Source organism: Lathyrus oleraceus, chromosome 5 (genome assembly GCF_024323335.1).
Source record: "Lathyrus oleraceus cultivar Zhongwan6 chromosome 5, CAAS_Psat_ZW6_1.0, whole genome shotgun sequence".
Taxonomy (NCBI): Eukaryota; Viridiplantae; Streptophyta; class Magnoliopsida; order Fabales; family Fabaceae; genus Lathyrus; species Lathyrus oleraceus.
The window spans coordinates 202,120,234-202,141,619 of NC_066583.1; the positions used below are offsets into that span (position 1 = coordinate 202,120,234).

The 21,386-nt window shown below is 39.5% G+C and overlaps 1 non-coding gene across 1 annotated transcript; it reads left to right on the top strand.

Annotated features, from left to right (window-relative positions):
- Positions 1-15,476: 15,476 nt before the first annotated feature.
- Positions 15,477-15,583, top strand: LOC127088460 (small nucleolar RNA R71). The gene has a single exon (XR_007790294.1). It is a non-coding gene; the product is annotated as a small nucleolar RNA R71 (small nucleolar RNA).
- Positions 15,584-21,386: the final 5,803 nt, after the last annotated feature.

Sequence of the window (21,386 nt, forward strand, 5' to 3'; positions counted from 1 at the left end):
GCTGAAGTTCCCAGAAGTAAGATGTCAGATGATCAGAAACGAGTTTTCAAGAATCATCACAAGGCCAGAACCATACTCCTAAATGCTATATCTTACAACGAGTATGAAAAGATCACCAACAGAGAAACAGCCAAAGACATACTTGACTCTCTAAGGAGGACTCATGAAGGAAACTCTCAAGTCAAAGAGACAAAGGCTCTGGCGCTTATCCAGAAATATGAAGCCTTCAAAATGGAGGATGATGAAGCCATAGAGGCAATGTTCTCTAGATTCCAAACTCTGATTGCAGGTCTCAAGGTTCTAGACAAAGGATACACAACTGCAGACCATATCAAAAAGATAGTCAGAAGTCTGCCAAAGAAATGGAGACCTATGGTTACTGCTCTGAAGCTGTCAAAGGATCTGAACAATATTAGCCTTGAAGAACTTGTCAGTTCTCTCAGAAGCCATGAGATAGAACTAGAGGAAGATGAGCCTCAGAAAAGGAACAAGTCTGTAGCATTAAAGTCCAGACCTGAAAGACGCAAACTTGACAGAACCAAAGCTCTCAAGGCAGAAACTGAAGATGCTGACAACTCTGAACCAGAAGACTCTGATGATGAAGAAGAATTGTCCCTACTAACCAGAAGAGTTAAGCAACTCTGGAAAAAGAGGAACAACAACTTCAGAAGACCAAGACCCAGAGGGGATCGATCAGAATCAACTTCAAAAGGTAAATCTAACAAAGATATTACCTGTTATGAATGTAAAGAAACAGGTCATTACAGGAATGAATGCCCCAAGCTAAAGAAAGACAACTCTAGAAAAGAAAGCTTCAAGAAAAATACCTTCAGGACAAAGAAAGGACTGATGGCTACCTGGGATGATAGTGAATTTGGATCATCAGAATCTGACTCTGATGAACAGGCCAATGTGGCACTTATGGCTACCACATCCAGGAGTAGCTCAGATGAAGAATCTGAAGAGGTATTTTCTGAACTTTCTCGATCTGATCTAGAATCTTGTTTGTCAGAAACTCTTAGCTCATATCAGAAATTAAAACAAAAGTTTAAAAACATTAAAGGCTGTCTTAAAGTAAAATTTGAAGAATGTAGTGAACTTGAGATGACAATTCTAGCACGAGAAGATACGATTAGATCTTTAACATTAGAAAGAGATGGAGCAAAGAGAAAAAGCTTAGAATTAGAAGAAGCGTTGTCTCAAGCACCACAAACTTCAAATAAAATAATTTATAAATACGAAGAAGCCTTTCAAGAATTTCTGAAAAATGGGATAGATAGGAGTATTATGGCATCCATGATTTATGGAGTAAGTCAGAACAATAAAAAGGGAATTGGGTATGATCCTAAGGAAGATAAAACTTCTACCAGTAACCAACTTAAGTCTCCCTTTTCATATCACTATACACACACACAAGAACAAAAATTTAAAAATGCTAGAAAACCCAAAGTTATAAGAAACTCTGGGAAAACTAATCTGAAAGGACCCAAGAGATTCTGGGTACCAAAGGATAAGATTGTCTATGTTGCAGATATCCTATGCAGCAAAGTTCAGACACCAGTCATGGTACCTGGACTCTGGATGCTCGCGACACATGACGGGAAGAAAGTCTATGTTCCAAAGTCTGGAACTTAAAGACGCTGGATTTGTAGGCTTCGGAGGAGATCAGAAAGGAAGGATCAGAGGCTCCGGAACTATTGGTAATGGTACTCTTCCCTCTATATCTGATGTCCTTTATGTAGAAGGATTAATGCATAACTTATTATCCATAAGTCAATTAAGTGATAACGGTTATGATGTAATCTTTAATCAAAAAACATGTAAAGCCATTAATCAAAACGATGGCTCTGTCCTTTTCACAGGCAAGAGGAAAAACAACATTTATAAAATTAATCTTTCTGATTTAAAAGAACAAAATGTTAAATGTCTGATGTCTGTTCATAAAGAGCAATGGGTGTGGCATAGACGCTTGGGCCACATTAGCATGAGGAAACTTTCTCAGCTAAACAAACTTGAGTTAGTCAGAGGCCTACCTAAACTGAAGTTTTCTTCAGATGCTCTGTGTGAAGCATGTCAGAAAGGAAAATTTTCTAAAACATCCTTTAAAAAGAAAAATGTTGTTTCTACCTCTAAGCCTCTGGAACTTCTCCACATTGACTTATTTGGTCCTGTGAAAACAACATCAGTCAATGGAAAGAAGTATGGACTAGTCATTGTTGATGATTACAGTCGCTGGACATGGGTGAAATTCCTAAAGCACAAGAGTGAGTCTCACTCTGTGTTCACTAGTTTCTGCTCCAAAGTGCAAAAAGAATTTGACTCTAAAATTATTAGAGTTAGAAGTGATCATGGTGGGGAATTTGAAAACAAAGATTTTGAAGAATTATTTGACTCTAATGGAATATCCCATGATTTCTCCTGCCCTAGAACTCCACAACAAAATGGAGTTGTAGAGAGGAAGAATAGGACACTCCAAGAGATGGCCAGAACCATGATCAATGAATCTAATGTGGCAAAGCACTTTTGGGCAGAAGCTGTAAATACAACATGTTACATTCAGAATAGAATCTCTATAAGACCTATTTTGGAAAAGACTCCCTATGAACTGTGTAAAGGAAGAAAACCAAACATTTCATATTTTCATCCTTTTGGATGTTCTTGCTTTATCTTAAACACTAAAGAACATCTGAACAAGTTTGATTCCAAAGCACAGAAAGGTATTATGTTAGGATACTCAGAACGCTCTAAAGGCTACAGAGTATACAACACAGAAACCAAAATTGTGGAAGAATCAATTCATGTCAGATTTGATGATAAGCTTGACCCTGAAAAGTCAAAGCTAGTTGAAGATTTTACAGATTTAGAAATCACCCTTGCAGGTTCTGATAAAGCTCCAGAAGCAACTGTCACTCAGAACTCTGAAGAAATTAAATCCCAAAGAAAGTTAAAAGTCGTATCAACGTATCTGAAGATTTGATTCTGGGAAACAAGGACGAACCTGTTAGAACCAGATCTACCTTCAGGACTTCTGAAGATACTCCTCTGGGACTAGTGTCTCTGATTGAGCCTACATCCTGTGATGAAGCACTTCAAGATAACGACTGGGTTTCAGCCATGCAAGAAGAATTAGATCAATTCACAAAGAATGATGTCTGGGATCTTGTTCTAAAGCCCAGAGGCACTCACGTCATTGGAACCAGATGGGTATTCAGAAACAAGCTGAATGAGAAAGGAGAAGTCGTCAGAAACAAAGCTCGACTGGTAGCTCAAGGTTATAGTCAACAAGAAGGTATTGATTATAATGAAACTTTTGCTCCAGTCGCAAGGTTAAAATCTATTCGTCTTCTTGTATCTTTTGCTATTAACCATTCTATTAAATTATATCAAATGGATGTCAAGAGTGCATTCCTTAATGGTTATATATCAGAAGAAGTGTATGTCAACCAACCTCCAGGTTTTGAAAATCCAAACTTTCCAGAACATGTTTTTAAACTTAAAAAATCTTTATATGGACTTAAACAAGCTCCCAGAGCTTGGTATGAACGTTTAAGCAATTTTCTTCTGGAACACAATTTTATCAGAGGGAAAGTTGACTCCACACTTTTCTGTAAGAACCTTAACAATGATCTCATGATATGCCAGATATACGTTGATGACATTATTTTTGGTTCAGTTAACGCCTCTGTTTGTCAAGAATTCTCTAAGTTAATGCAGGCAGAATTTGAAATGAGTCTAATGCAAGAACTAAAGTTCTTTCTGGGAATTCAAATTAACCAAACTTCAGAAGTTACATATGTTCATCAAAGCAAATATATTAAAGATGTTCTGAAGAAATTTGACATGGCTAACTGCAACTCTGCAAAAACTCCAATGCATCCAACATGCATTCTTGAAAAAGAAGAAGTAAGCTCAAAGGTTTGTCAGAAGCTCTATCGAGGTATGATAGGCTCTCTTCTCTATCTGACTGCTACTCGTCCTGATATTCTCTTTAGTGTCTGTCTCTGTGCCAGATTCCAATCAGATCCTAGAGAATCTCATTTAACAGCAGTTAAGAGAATTCTTAAGTATCTGAAAGGAACTCCTAACCTGGGCCTGATGTATAAGAAAACATCAGAGTATAGACTTTCTGGTTACTGTGATGCAGATTATGCAGGAGATAGACTAGAACGAAAAAGCACATCTGGAAATTGCCAGCTTCTGGGAAACAATCTAATCTCCTGGGCTAGCAAAAGACAGTCAACTATCGCTCTATCAACTGCAGAAGCAGAATATATCTCAGCATCACTGTGCACAACTCAGATGCTCTAGATGAAGCATCAGTTAGAAGATCTGCAAATTTTTGAGAGTAACATTCCTATCTTCTGTGATAATACTGCTGCCATTTGTCTAAGTAAGAATCCCATTCTACATTCCAGAGCTAAACACATTGAAATAAAACATCATTTTATCAGAGACTATGTTCAGAAAGGGATAGTAACATTGAAGTTCATTGATACAGATCATCAATGGGCAGATATCTTTACTAAGCCTCTAGCTGAAGATAGATTTCTTTTTATCTTAAAAAATCTGAACATTCAAAATTGTCCTGAATGAATTGTGCCTCTGAGAATGTAAAATGAGACTCTGATGTAAACAAATGTATTTCTACCTCTGACTCTGATACTTCTACCAGTTAAGAAAATATCTGAGTTAGAAATCTCCAGGAACCAATCCTTTGGTATTCCTGAAGATCAGATATATCAGCACGTGGAGCACTTAGCGTCTAACCCTAGAACTTCTAGACAGCTGTCCAGAAGAAGATCAAGGTGAAACGTTTGAGATCTCCTCGAGCAGTGTGCCTACTGTTGGGATTAGACATTCATTAATTAGCCTTAATCATTTCTCCCCCAAGCGTGCTTACTTGAGCTTTGTGCTAACGCAATATTGTGTGTCGTTTTGCATGTGTTTTAACTTAGGGTATTTAAACACTTTTCTCACTTTTCACACACTTATCACTCTCACTCACTCTCAAACCCTCTCTAAAACCCTAAACCTCTCTGAAGCATTTCTGCAAACTCTTCATCTTCTTCTTCAACTATGGATGCTCAACAACAAGAAGTTTTCAACTTCTCTCAACAAATGGAATCCACCACCACTGCCCAAACTTCAAGCATTTCAACTCCAATGGTTACAGGCGTTTCCATTACTCCAGTATACAAGGAACCCCATATCCTTGATCGTTTACCTCACATCAACCTAGCAACTCCCTTTGAGGGATTGGATGTGTTATGTGAAACACTGGTGGACTTTGACAACTTGAGAAGAAATGAAGTTGATCTTACTGAAGAACTTCGTCAACAAGGTTGGGGAAACTACTTCCAAAGGCTCTATGGCCCTGTTTACCCACTTCTCATCAAGGAGTTCTGGAGATTTGCAGATGCTGATGACCATTTCATCGTCTCCTATGTTTTGGGGGTAAAGATAGTAATTACTGAAGAGTCAATTGCTTCTTTGTTGAACATGGAGAAAGATGGAGGAAAAAGGATTTACAACATCAACCCTAGATCAAGGCGCGTTGCTGAAGTAATCAATCCAACCATCTTCAAACCCAACACTGAAGGAAATCCTTCAAAGAACAAAGAGCTGCATCAGAACCTCAGAGTGTGGCTCAAGATCATTCTGGGAACTATTCACCACCGCCCAGCCTCAAACTCCTCTGATTACATCAATGCAGATCAGAAGTGCATTCTGTATTGCATTCACAAGGGTGTGAAGATCTGCCTTCCTGCACTACTCTTCAGATACCTACGAGACTCTGTCAGGGAAACCAGAAACAACATGAAGCCCAGATCCTACATCCCTCTGGGAAGATTGTTATCTGATGTTTTCATCGAGAATGGGCTGGTAGATCATCTGGAGAAGGCCAAGCTGATGCAAGATCTGGCGATAGATACTGGAAAGCCTCTGAACGCCAGAAATCTCAAGAGTATGGGAATAATAAAGAAGATTCAAGTCAGACCCACGCTGGACACATCCTGGGATTCCTTGAAAGATCAGAGGAAGCTGCCTCATGGTCTTGCTAGGTTCTACAAGAATGAACCCAGAGATGCGGTTGCTATCTATCTTCAGCGTCTGCTGGATGAAGGTGTTGACATCTCTGACTTCAGCCTCGATGATTGTCTAGATTCAGAAGAAGACTTCGTCAGATACAAGAGAGGTCTCTCTGAAAAGAAGATAACATCACAGGCAAAGAAGGCAAGACTTGGAGAATCTTCTGGAAGCAGATCTCCAGCTCCTCTGCAAATTTCTACTGGTACGTTTGTTCCTCCTATTTCCTCTGAACCTCTGATGGTTTCCTCTACTCCTTCCTCTAATCCTCTCCCAACACCACCCATTTATACAACCTCTGAAATCCCACCTTCAACCACCAGAACCTCAGAACCTCGACCCAAATTTAATCTTGCCCATACAACACTACCCTTATCTGAAGCTGAAGAACTGAACCAAACTAGTTCCTCTTCATCTTCAGCCCCAGAATCACCCCCATACCTTCAAATCTCCTCTGACCAAGAATACTCTGACCCTGACTCCCCAACCTTAGCCCAAATTCAGGCTCAAAACCTTGCTTCACAAACAACCAACATTACTTCTGAAGACCAACCCTCTGAAACTCAACCCTCTGACCTCCACACTTCTGATATCACCCCTCCAAACACCTCCGCTGAACCTGAACGTGAAGCTGAAACTGAACCATTAGACTTAAACCCTCTTTACGCTTCACCCCAAAGATCTGAACCTCAACCTGAAGCAGAATCTGAACCTCTCACATTAAATCTCAGCCCTCCAACATCTCCACCTCATACCTCTGAACCTGACCTTTCTATACCTACCCTTGAGGAAGCCATCATGCTGGTCGCAGGGGCTTCAGTACAAAAGGTCAAGTCTCTGACCACTAACTCTGAAGTCAGTGATGATCCTGACTCTGTAAGGACACACTGGAACAGAGTCATTGGCTGGATGACCTCTGAGGCTTTTAGACTGAAGAACATCTCTGAACAAGTCAGAAATGGCTACATCAGAGATGCTGAGGCAAGACTTCAGGAAAGACTTGTAAGAGAAGCTGAAGCCAGAAGGCTGGAAGAAGAGAGATTAGCAAGAGAAGCTGAAGAAGAGGCTAGAAGGCTGGAGGAAGAAAGAGCAAGAGAAGCTGAAATTCTAAGGATAAAGGAAGCTGAAGCACAAGCTGCTGCTGAAGCTGAAGCGCTGGCTGCTGCTGAAGCACAGCAGGCTCTGACTCAGGGGGAGTCTTCTTCTTCTGTTATCCCTATGGTTCTCCAGACGCTGAAAGAACTTAAGCAAGATCAGAATGAACTCCGTACCAGAATGGATAAACAAGACTCTGTCAACGACAACATTCAGAACATGCTGGCTATGTTGCTTCAGAGAATGCCTCCGCCTCCGAACCCCTAGGCACTTAGGACTTATTGCTTGTTGCTCTGATTTCTCTGTTTCTGATGTTTACTTGTTCTTTTTGCCTCTATTGCTTTTTATCTAAATACAATGTTTTTCTCTTCAATTATTTATTTTTTGCTATGTCTTTTTGATTCTGACAAAAAGGGGGAGAAGTCATTAATAGCTCTGATGAAAATATTGTCTAAATAACTTAAGCATTCTGCAACATATTTTTCTTAAAAATAAATTTATCTAACCTGGACTTAAGAAATTGCAGAAGGTATCAAGAAACCTCTTTACTTAGAAGCTCTGGTAAGAACTTCTGAACTCCCTAGCACTATCTCAGGGGGAGCTCTTGTCTATCTGATCTAATATTATTCATGTTTCATCTGCTAATTAAGTTTGTTTTGTCATCATCAAAAAGGGGGAGATTGTAAGAACAAAAATTGTTCTACAACAGATTCCTTGATTTTGATGATAACAAAGGATGAAACCAAAAATGGCACCCTAACGAAAAGTTTCTAAGTGTGCAGGGTTCTAAAGAAAGAAGGAAGAAATCTGACGACGTCATCAGATACAGAACCAGATCAGATACAAATTATCAAATGATCAGAAGCATCTGAAGTTGAAACACGTTCAAGAAAGTCTAACTCTGAGCAAAACAGCAAAGTATCAGAAGCATCTAAACAAGAAGTAAGCTCTAGAAGTTCTGACTCTAAACAACGGTATGTTTAACTCCAGAAACTCTCAGCGCTATCTGAAGAATCCATCAGAACTCAAAAGAGATCAACATCAGAAGCAAGACTCCAAGATTCTCAGATACACGAAGACTCTGATCATGGAATTGCTAATTATGAAAGAGTAACGTTAAAGTCAAGTAATGTTTTGCAAATGGATTTCCTAATACAGAAAGAGACATTAATCTCCAATTTCAATAAAGAAGGTACTATATGTGGTAAGTAGTCATTTCAAGGAGAGAAAGTTATCCTGACAGAAGCTATTTATGTTATGGCGTAAATTCATTTTATTACTCATCAGTTTCAACTACTACCTCACTGATCTATATAAAGGACTGCAAATCAACATTCAGCACACAACACATACAAGGAAAAATATACTGAAATATCAACGCTCAAGGAAACACTCTTGCTCTCTAAACCTTCACGAAGCTTTTGCTTATAACGTGAATCACTTTTGTTCTTACTATTGTAATATTTGCTTTCTTAGAAGCACTCTAGATTACATAAATCTTTTATCTATTGTTTGTTTATTTCCTCAAGTGACTCTGTGTAGTCTGTATACTTGAGAGGACTAAGAGATCTTTCTCTTAGACGTTGTTTGTAATCAATCTTTCAAGATTAGTGGATTAAGTCCTTGTTGAAGGCGAAATCACCTTGGCCGGGTGGACTGGAGTAGCTTTGTGTTATAAGCGAACCAGTATAAAATCCTTGTGTGATTTTCATTTTGAAAAAGCGCTTATTTTCCAAACAATTCAAACCCCCCCTTTCTTGTTTTTCTCACCTTCAAAATTGCCTTGCATGCTATTCTACTTTCATAATAAATGTATATCTTTAATAAGTCATGTAGGTGGCAAAAGTAAAGAGCATTATTGATAGATATTTGCATAAGTCATAATAAAGTAAAATAAATCAATAGCTTCATAAAATAATCATAATGTAACATTGGAAGATAAAAGCAAACATGCGAAAGAAAAAACAAATACTAAAACAATTTGAAACGAAATTAATAAATAACCTAAACTAAAACTAAGTAACTTAGAAAAACAAATTCTATCCATCTGCATGATCTCTGGCCGGAGGAGCAAAGGAGTTAACACGGTTTAGCAACTCGTGGAACTGATTTGTCATACTGTTCATGTATCCCAGAAATTCTTGTCCCATGTTAGCTAACTCTTCTCTGAGGGCGTCCTGTTCTGACATCAAAGCCTGAATGGTGGTGTTATAATTAGCTCCAGGCACATGATATCTAAGATCGGGTATTGCCGATTCTTCGGTTGGGACAGGTTGAGGAGGAGGATCAATATCATAATAGTCAGATGGTGTTTGAGGGTCAGATTCAGCATAAGGGATCTGGTCGTCACAAATCTCATAGTCCTGGATGGATTCAGTAGATCTAGCAGGAGAGGGTGTTGCGTTCAGATTGTAGAGCCAGTTATTGCGGTTATGAACACTAGTCCTTGGACTAGGCAAGGTGAATAGGCAAAGAACTTGGTTGTTAATTATAAGCTCAAACTCTTCAGACCCTAGGTTTGCTATAAACATAGTGTTGAAGAGGAAGGGTATACTCATAGTCGTAATGCCACAGAAAGGGCTTAAGTCAAGCATAGGCTGACGTAATCCGATAGCATTACCAATCATGGTTATCAATCTGCCTATTTGAATTGGTGCTCGTTCATCTTGGATAAGGTGGTCAAAATTTGCCAACATAAAAGTGGCACCGTTTACTGGACGGTTCTGGGAAGCACAAAATATGATGAAGAGTTCATCACGTGAAACTGAGGTACTGTTTGACTTCTTCCCAAATAAGGTGTGGGTCAGGATCTTATGGAAATAACGAAAGGCCGGATTATGTATGTTTCCAGAAAGAAACTCATGTTCCTCGGGATCGTCATTTCCAGTCAAGCTTCCCCAAAAGTGTTCAAGTTCTCTATATTCAAAAAGTTCTTCTTGGCTCACTGTGAATGTATCAAAGGAGGTAGGAAAACCTAAAAGGTTGGTAAAGTCTTGGATGTTAAATTGATACTCCATGTTGAACATTCTGAACTGAATGAAACCTCTGCTTATTCCTTTTCCATGGCTGGGTAGATAGATCAGAGAACTAAGGAATTCTAGAGTCAGTCTCCGGTAAGTGACGAATTGTCTACGGATAGGAGTGGTTTCCCACCCTATTTGACTCAGCAAATACAAGACACTCTCTCTTAGTCCAAGGGCAGTCATTGCCCAATCATCAGCATACAAACTAGGTAGCATCTCTCTTTCTGCTAGTCCCTCAAACCTTTGTTTCTGAGCTTTCCCTCTGAATTTGATACCCATACGATCAATTTGTCCCATCAAGTTAGTGTTAGCTAGAGAAAGGAAAAACAAGAGTTTTAGTCAGGATTTGGCCAAATGCCGAAAGAATAGAAGAAGAAAAATTAAAGTAGATTAAGAATGAATACTAAATAAAATTTTAAAAGAATAATTAAGTAAGAAATGAAAATATAAATATTTGTGGGTTGTCTCCCACTAAGCGCTTTGTTTAATGTCGCAAGCTCGACAATAAACTATCAAATATAATCTGTAAAATTTGGGGGCACTACGTCTAAATGCAGGACTTGTGAATCTTCAATGTTCTCTGTATGATGATAATGTTTTAGACGCTGCCCGTTTACGATAAACGGTTCAATGGATTTTCCTTTAATTTCCACCGCTCCACTGGGGAAAACATTGGTAATTTGAAATGGACCTGACCATCTAGATCGTAGTTTTCCCGGGAATAACTTTAGCCTAGAGTTGAATAACAGGACTGTATCGCCTTGTTTGAAGATTTTCCTTGATATGCGCTTGTCATGCCATTGTTTTGTTCTTTCTTTGTAGATTCTAGCATTCTCGTAAGCGTCTCGTATGAGTTCCTCTAATTCGTTTATATCAAGGATTTGCTTTTCACCGGCGGCCTTATAGTTTAAATTTAGATTTTTAATAGCCCAGTAGGCTTTATGTTCCAATTCTACCGGGAGGTGGCAGGATTTTCCATAAATAAGCTTAAATGGGGTTGTCCCTATGGAAGTTTTGTAAGCAGTTCGATACGCCCATAAAGCTTCTGGTAATTTCAATGACCAGTCTTTCCTTGAGGTGGTGACTGTTTTTTCAAATATTTGTTTGATTTCTCTGTTAGACACTTCCATTTGCCCACTGGTTTGGGGGTGGTAAGGTGTCGCTACTCTATGCCTTACGCCGTACTTGAACAGTAGTTTTTCGAGTACCTTGGATATGAAATGCGATCCACCATCACTGACTACTATTCTCGGGACACCAAATCTTGGAAATATTATATTCTTAAAGAGTCTAGTTACTACTCGTGTGTCGTTTGTTGGAGAAGCTATAGCTTCAATCCATTTTGATACGTAGTCAACTGCTACGAGTATGTACTTGTTACCGAAAGAAGATGGAAAAGGTCCCATGAAGTCTATTCCCCACACGTCGAAAATCTCTACTTCCAAAATGCCTTTCTGTGGCATCTCGTCACGTCTAGATATGTTTCCTGTGCGTTGACATCTATCACATTTCTTGATATCCGCATGCACATCCTTCCATATATTCGGCCAATAAAAACCGGCTTGTAGGATTTTGGAGCAGGTTCTGGATGTACTTGCATGTCCACCATAAGGGGCGGAGTGACAGTGTTGGATTATATTTTCTACCTCTTCTTCAGGTATACACCGACGGAAAATACCGTCGGGGCCTCTTTTGAAAAGTAAAGGGTCATCCCAGTAATAGTGTTTTATGTCATAGAAGAATCGTTTCTTTTGCTGGTAGGATAAAGTAGATGGAACTATTCCGGCAGCTAAATAATTTACGAGATCAGCGTACCATGGTGTAACACATATAGCTAAGGTGGTTTCTACCTGTTTATCAACTTTATTTTCTTCCAAAGTAGCTATAAGTTTATCGTACGAGAAATCATCGTTGATCGATGTTGTTTCCGGTTCCAGGTTTTCAAGTCTAGAGAGGTGATCTGCTACTACGTTTTCAGTTCCTTTTTTATCTTTGATTTCCAAATCGAATTCTTATAGCAACAGGATCCACCTTAGGAGTCTAGGTTTAGCATCCTTTTTTATTAAGAGGTACTTGATAGCAGCGTGGTCGGTGTAAACGATTATTTTGGCTCCGACCAAGTAAGAACGAAACTTATCTAGTGCGAACACTACTGCTAATAGTTCTTTCTCGGTTGTGGCGTAATTCATTTATGCTTCATCTAGAGTTCTACTTGCGTAATATATGACGTGAAGCTTTTTATCCTTTCGTTGTCCTAAAACAGCGCCCACGGCGTAATCACTGGCATCACACATTATTTCGAATGGTTCATTCCAATCTGGTGTCTGCATTATGGGCGCGGAGATCAATGCTTGTTTAAGCGTCTGGAATGCTTCTAAACATTTGTTGTCGAAGATGAATTCAGCATCTTTCATCAATAGTCCGGTTAAAGGTTTAGTTATTTTAGAGAAGTCTTTAATGAATCGTCGGTAAAAACCGGCATGTCCTAAGAAGCTTCGTACTTCTCTCACAGTTTTCGGAGGTTGAAGGTTTTCGATTACCTCTATTTTGGCTTTGTCTACCTCAATTCCTCTATTTGAGATGATATGTCCTAAAACAATTCCTTCCTGTACCATAAAGTGACATTTTTCCCAATTAAGTACTAGGTTTACTTTTACACATCGTTCCAGAACTTTTTCTAGGTTTTCAAGACATTCTTCAAAGCTTTGCCCGCATACGGAAAAGTCATCCATAAATACTTCCATGATATTTTCGAGAAAATCGGCGAATATTGCCATCATGCACCTTTGGAAGGTTACGGGAGCATTGCACAAGCCAAATGGCATTCGTCTATAAGCGAAAGTGCCAAAAGGACACGTGAAAGTTGTCTTTTCTTGGTCATCAGGATGAATTGGTATTTGAAAGAAGCCTGAGTAACCGTCTAGATAGCAGAAATGAGAATGTTTTGCTAATCGTTCCAACATCTGGTCAATGAATGGTAGAGGGAAATGATCTTTTCGGGTTGCTTTGTTTAGTTTCCTATAGTCAATGCACATTCTCCATCCCGATTCAATTCGTTTGGTTATAGTTTCCCCTTTTTCATTTTCAATAACTGTTATACCTCCTTTCTTCGGTACTACGTGTACAGGACTAACCCATTTGCTATCAGATATAGGATATATGATACCTGCCTCTAATAACTTGGTTACTTCCTTCTTCACTACCTCACTCAGGATAGGGTTCAGTCTCCTCTGATGTTCCCTAGAGGTTTTACAGTCTTCTTCTAGCATGATGCGGTGCATACAAATAGAAGGACTTATTCCTTTAAGGTCGGTGATGTTGTATCCTAGTGCGGTTGGATATTTTCTTAAGATATGCAAGAGTTTTTCGGTTTCGAGTTTTCCTAGGTCTGCATTAACTATCACTGGTCGTTCAAGTTCTAAGTCTAGGAATTCATATCTCAGATTTTTGGGAAGTGTTTTCAAGTCTAGGGTTTGTTTCTTAAGGAATTGCGTAGGATCCGGTGTTATTGCTAAACATTGGTTGAGTTTGTCTTCTACAAGATAGTCAGACGATTTGTCCTTTTCTAACTCTGTTTCTTTTATGCATTCTTCGATGATATCCATGAAGTAACATGTGTCATCTATTGCAGGTGCTTTCAAAAATTGGGAAAGAATGAACTCAATTTTCTCTTCTCCTACTTCGAAAGTGAGTCGTCCTCGTTTTACGTCTATGATCGCACTGGTAGTTGCTAAGAATGGTCTTCCCAGTATAATGGGTGTAACTTCATCTTCTCTAATGTCCATAATTATAAAATCGGTTGGGATGTAGAATTGACCTATGCGCACGGGAACGTTTTCAAGAATTCCTACGGGATATCTAACAGAACGATCTGCCAATTGCACAGACATTTTAGTTGGTCTTAATTTCCCCATTTCAAGTTTCTTGCATATGGATAAGGGCATAACACTAATACCGGCTCCTAAATCGCATAAGGCTTTATCTATGACAAATTTTCCTATGTGACAGGGTATAGAGAAACTACCTGGATCTTTAAGTTTAGGAGGCATATTCTGGATTATAGCGCTACATTCAGCAGTGAGTGTAACAGTTTCGCTATCCTCAAGTTTCCTTTTATTAGAAAGAATTTCTTTTAAGAACTTAGAATATGAGGGCATCTGTGTAATAGCTTCTGTAAATGGAATTGTGACGTTTAACTGTTTCAGTAGGTCAACAAATTTTTTAAATTGGCCCGCATCTTTGGTTTTAATAAGCCTTTAAGGGTAAGGGATAGGTGGTTTATAAGGTGGTGGAGGTACATAAGGTTCTTTCTTTTCTACGGTTTCCTTATTACTCTCTTCCTTTTCCTTAGGTGTACTTTCTTCCTCAATTGACTTCTTAGACTTTTGGTTTTCATTTCTTGGATCTACTGGTCCTTCCACTTCCGTTCCACTTCTTAGTATGATTGCATGAGCGTGGCTTTTCGGGTTAGGTTGGGGCTGTCCAGGAAATGCACCAGTTGGGGCAGCAGTAGGCGCTTGTTGTTGAGCTACTTGTGATATTTGTGTTTCCAGCATTTTGTTATGGGTAGCCAAGGCATCTACTTTACTTGCTAGTTGTTTGATTTGTTCACTAGTGTGTATATTCTGGTTTAAGAAATCTTTATTGGTTTGCTGTTGAGAAGCTATGAAGTTCTCCATCATTATTTCCAAGTTGGATTTCCTAGGAAAATTATTGTTAGGTGTAGATGGGGTCGGCTTTTGATATCCAGGAGGTATAGCTGGGGCTTGATTTGGAGTTTGTCCTGGTGCGTATAAAGCATTATTACTCTTATATGAAAAATTAGGATGATTCTTCCAATTTGAGTTATAGGTGTGTGAGTAGGGATTTCCTTGAGCATAATTCACTTGTTCTGCTTGGATTCCGGTTAGGAGTTGACAATCAGTAGGAGTATGACCTTGGATTCCACAGACTTCGCAATTTTGAGTTGCGGCAACCACGGTGATTGGAGGTGATACATTCAAACTTTCAATTTTCTGGGCAAGGGCTTCCACTTTTGCATTAACATGATCAAGGCTACTTATCTCGTACATGCCACTTTTCGTTTGAGGTTTCTCTACCATTGCTCGGTCGCTTCCCCACTGATAATGATTTTGGGCCATGCTTTCGATAAGTTGATAAGCATCGGCATAAGGTTTATCCATAAGTGCACCACCTGCTGCGGCGTCTATTGTTAACCTTGTGTTGTACAAGAGACCATTATAGAAGGTATGAATCACTAACCAGTCCTCTAAACCATGGTGTGGACAAAGTCTCATCATGTCTTTGTATCTTTCCCATGCTTCGAAAAGAGACTCGTTATCTTTCTGTTTAAATCCATTTATCTGGGCTCTCAACATAGCTGTTTTGCTTGGAGGAAAATATCGGGCAAGGAAGACTTTCTTCAACTCGTTCCATGTGGTAACTGAGTTGGAAGGAAGAGACTGAAGCCATCTTCTAGCTTTATCTCTTAACGAGAAAGGAAAAAGGCGAAGTCGAATTGCCTCATAAGTGACACCATTAGCTTTAACAGTATCAGCGTATTGGACAAATACGGATAAATGAAGGTTTGGATCCTCGGTAGGATTTCCAGAGAATTGATTTTGTTGTACTGCCTGCAATAGAGAAGGTTTAAGTTCGAAGTTGTTTGCTTCGATTGTGGATGGAGCAATACTCGAATGCGGCTCATCTTGCGATGGAGCGGCGTAATCTCGAAGAGCACGAGCTGGTTCTGCCATCTCAGGTATTGGTGAAGGAAAAAGATTTTTGACATCAGGAATTTCGATAGGAGGGAGATTGTTTGCAGCACGATATTCCCGAATTCGTCGTAAGACTCGGAGATATAGTTCGATGTCGTTGATTCGTAAGTAAAATGGCTCGCCTTGTGAGCGAGTGTGTGGCATACAAATCAACGAAAGAAAGAAAAAAAATAAAAATTGCCTTAGTCACTACAGCGTAACAGAAGAGTTACGATATCGACTAAATAAAAGTCCCCGGCAACGGCGCCAAAAACTTGATCGCGACTTTATGAGTCGAGTTGGGGTACTAACTGCAAGTGCACAGTTCTATCGCGTAGTTTTAAAAGATATCGATCCCACAGGGACTTATGAATCGATATACCGTTTTCTAAGGTTACTTCGTAAAGCTAAGGAGAATGATATTTTGATTGTTTCGGGGGAAAAGTTAAAACTAAAACTAGATCTAAATTAAATATCAATTAAGCGGATATCGGTATGTAGTTCGTCGTAATTAGGGAGTCCAATCTTCGTTGGTTTCTTGGTTTTAAAATAAATCTTTTCAGTAGACACTATTGATTAAAAGCCTTTTCTCAAACTCTTGCTCTGTTGAATAGACTATGACTTTATATTAACGTAGCTGTCACTTATTAGTTAAGTCCAAAATCACCTTTTGAAAACAATAGAATCTATAGAAACTCTTTTTAAGAAAATACTAATCGTTTAAACACCCTCGTCTCAAACTCTCGCTCTGTTGACTTAGATTATATAATTAAATTCAAATGCTTAACTCTCGTCCTCACATTTAACTTTTAAAAATACTTTTTGAAAAAGATTAGAATTTAATTAACTCTAAAAATTGCTTTCGCCCTGATCTAGAATTAATGTTCAATTTACACTGTCCAGTTAAAAACTCAAACTTTCGCTCTATTGATTTTAACTTCTTTAGTCTTTTACTCTCGTACAAAAACCTTGGTATTAAACTTGTAAATTGAGACCATAAAAAGAGTGATTTTATTTTTAAGCATAATTAAACCAACTTAGTTTTGATTCCTTCATTCCGCTTACTTTACATACCGATACCTAAATAAATTAGCCAGACATGCTAAACAGATCTAAACAATCATCAAGCTTAAATAGAAACATCTCGGGCAAATAATGTAAATAAACAATAAAGCAGGGCATATATAAACTCAAACAATAATTAAAGAACCTGAGTAATTAATAGCAGTCTTGAACACTCCACCACAGAACAGTTGGATTTGTTCTTGAACTCTTCAATCGGACAGGAAAATAAAAGTTAAAGAATAAAAAAAACCTAGGGTCTAACGTAAGGTTAGATCCGGTAAAAGATACACAATAGTTTCCGGTGTAGAAACTATTGTGTGAAAAATTAATTAAGTGCTGAAAGCTTGACTGAAAAAGAAAATAGAAATTGCAAAGAAAAGTAAAAACTATAAAAATTAATGTTGTAAAGTATGCTTGCACGGCTGGAAGAGAAAGAGCACGAAGAAGAGAGACGGCCGAGACAGAGAGACCTGCAGGGTTTTGCCAAAAGCCATTATTTATATTACTGACTTTTTGTAACGGTTTCCAAAAGCTTTCCGTGTAAAAATCCTCACGTTCCAATAGTCAAGCGTAACAATAGGCTTCAATGTGCCTCTGTTGCGCTTCTGAAGCCAAAAATATAGGAGAATGGTGTGACGTCCGTCACACCATGTGTTACGCTCGTAACATAAGTAGGCAGGGCGTGACACTCGTCACACTTGTGTGGCGCTCGTCACAGGCGCAACGCCTGTGCTTTTGGGCTGGTCTTTGGCTTGGTGGAATTTGCTTCTTTTCATTTCTTTTTGCACCTCCTTTTCTTCCTTTTTCACTTGTGCTTCAAATAAACTACCTGAGATAAATAGGAAGCAAAATACCAAGTAGTATCGAATAAAATGAAATAAATTGAAGTGAATAATAATATAATTTAATTAAATCGAGTCCTAGAATATGATATAGTTTCATGTTATCATCTACTTCTTCGAGGGGATCTTGAGCCAGCATCTTAACATTGGACGCTAGCGGGTCCTTCTCGAAACCCAAAGGCTCGTCATCACAGATTGCGTCAGGCCTCTGGTCTCACTCTTTGTCTTGACCTTCGTCAGGTGGTTTTGGGTCAAAATCTTTTCCAGGACCTACTGGTGGAGAAACTTCTCTGGCTTCGACAACCATGTTTTTTATTTCGGCCTCTAAGGCCAATTGCTGCTTGCTTTCGGCTATGTAGGCTGAAATCCTCTTTAACACCGCGAACTCAGTCATCATCACTGGATTCACTTCGCCCACTACCTCTCTTTCCCACCGGAAACCATAGTGGGGGTGGAGCTATAAGGAATAGTAGGCGTTGTCATCAGGGGTGAATGAAAACTCAGCCGAATCACAAGGGGCTATAGTAGCTAAGTGCTTGTCGAATTGGCGTCTGTCAACATGATTAATAGGGGTTTTGAAATATCCGTGATCCGCCTCTATATTTTCAACAATGCCATCTGGTTGCCAAATTATAATCCTCTGGTGTATCGAAGACGGGACTGCTCCGACTCCATGGATCCATTCTCTTACCAGCAACATGTTGTAGTTTGCCTTTCTTTCTACAATCATGAACATTGTGGATCTAGTGACCGTTCCTACAGTCAATTCAACTTGGATAGCCCCCAGGGTGGAGCCTACTTTTCCTTCATAATTGGTCAACACCATATTATGAGGTGTGGCATCAGTGTCATATTTGCCCATTTTCACCAACATGCGATGGGGCATCAGATTCACAATCGCTCCACAATCTACCAGTATTTTGTTAATTGGGATGTTTTCGACTTTTCCAGTGATGAAGAGGGGTTTTAAATGGCTCTTCATGGTGTCACTAGGTCTCTCGAAAAAAGCATTCTGCTCTTCGACACAACCATTGTTCAATATATAGTAACAAACCGGTTTGTGGGCGGCCATTTGCCTTTCAGTGATACTGTCATTATCATCGACTTCGGTGATCCGATTGAATTCTTTGGGCATCACAGATACCACTCCGACCAGAATGTCTAAGGAATCCTCTGAACCAGAGTCGAAGTTGTCAGTTAATAACTCGTCTTCGGCAGCCATCTGATTTTCTCTGGCCATCTTGTTTGAAATCTTGGGATCTCTTTTGGTGAGGTTAGGGCCATCCTTTTTCTTCACCATCACGTTGGTACTTAATTCAGCCTGTTCCATTTCGCCAACTTCTCTTTTGGCTTTTCGCCCTCTCTGTTCTCTTCTCCACTGGGACCTCGTCATGGGATTCTTTCCTTTATAGTTTTCGGACACATGTGCGGTCCTTTTGTCGGATCGGAATTAGCGATTAACCTCTTTCAACCTCGAACTTTTTCCACTTGCCATGGCCATGTTTTCTCCCCTCAACCTGCTTGACCCACTTCTCGTTTGACCGTTCGATGCTTGGCTTAAAGGTCATGGGTTGGAAGTTTCGTCCAGCTTGTTTGGTTTCATTCAACTTCACCATAGGGCACCTAGGATGAGGATATCTCCTGGGATCACAGAACCTTTCTGGCTTACCCGCTTAATTATTTTGGATGGCTTTATGCCCATTTTGGTGGTTCACTCTCCTAACCCCCTCCAAATCCTGAGCTGCCTTTTTATCAAAGACATCACTGCACCTAGGACATAACATCACCTCTGATTTCTTCTTTTGGCACCTTTGAAGGAAATCTGACAATGTTTCTTCTTCCTGAGGAAAGGCGACCTTGTTGTATTCCTCTTTCTTACCTTCATCATCGACTTCCATTGAGACTTCTCGAGATACCTCTACCATATTAACTTCCATGTGGATATCCTCAGTAATGGCCAGCTTTTGGAATTGTTTTTGAAGGCCGTCAGTGGCCTTGTCCAGCTGAATGAAACTATCAGCGATCTCTTTAGTGATCATTACTAACTTTGAATATCTAACATCCTCGATATCTGAGGCTTCAACATTTTCCTTCTCGATGTCCTCCGTGCCCCTTAGAGCTAAACCATCATGCGGTGCCTGCTCGAAGTACTCATATACTTTAACCATGACAGGATCATGTACGAAGTCTTCAGTAACTTCGGTCATATAGAAATCAACAGCAGCTTCAATGAAATTCACCTCCTCTGGCTCAGTATAATGAGCTTCAGCAATTTGTAGAGGATCAGAGTCGATTTTCATCTGGCTCCGTGGCTTATCACCGAACTTGAGTCTTCCCTCATGGATTGCATTCTGCACCAGATCCCTGAAAAGAAAACATTGAGACGTTTTATGACCCAAAAAACTATGATATTTACAAAACCCTCGTTTCTTTCTTTGTTCTAAAGGAGGTACTTTAGCACTCGGAGGTACTATCATTTGACCATCTTTAACCAGTAGGTCGAAAATTTCGTCACTTTTCGTAACATCGAAAGTATATGTTTTCTTAGGAAACCTGTCATTCTTTTCAGGTTCGACAGGGTTTCTCCTGTTCGAAGGGGCCAAAACTTTGCACGCATATGGTGGCCCCTATGTCAATTCAGCAAGATCGATCTCAGTATCGTCGAAGGTTGGAACTTCAAGGCCTGAATCTTCGTGATCTTTCCTAAAATCGACATAGGCTACCCTTTTACCTTTGTTTGTGATAGCCTTTTCTTCTTTTAAACGTTCTACCTGTCTAACTCTGTCAGCCAACTGGGCCATATCCCTTAGGTATTGAGTATCCAATTTCTTTCTAATCGAGTAATCAAGGCCCCTTGTGGCCATTTCGACCAACTCATGTTCTGGCACTTGCGTAAAACACTTGGCTTTGAGTAGTCGAAATCTATTCAGGTAGTCGTCAATTGGCTCGGTGAATTTTCGTCTGACACTATCCCACTCTTTCAAACTTATCTTTGTTTTCCCCTTGTAGAACTGTTCATGGAACATTCTTTCTAGCTGGTTCCATGAATGGATCGAATTCTAGGGAAAAGTTGTGAACCATGTAAAAGCATTCTTGGTAAGAGAACTTGGAAAAAATTTCATCCGAAGATTCTCGTTATTTGACATATCTCCAGCTTCAATTAGATATCTCGCCATATGTTCGACAGTAGACTCAGTAGTATCCCCGACAAACTTGGTGAATTTGGGGATTTTGGTCCTCAGGGGCGCATCTGTCTATAAGACATATTCTGCCAAAGGCAATGTATAATTTGGTCATCTAAGACCAAAATTTACCCTATTTCAAACCATAATTCTCTCGACTATAGCAGCTAGATTATTATCCGCTGCCACATCATCATGTCAAACTTGTCGTATGATATCATCGACATTTTGATTCCTATTTACCATTAACACCCTTGGTTCCCTGGGTACATGTGGTTCGATCCTAGGAGGTACTACTATCCCCCCTTGATTTTGTGGGATCTGGTTAATGGTGAG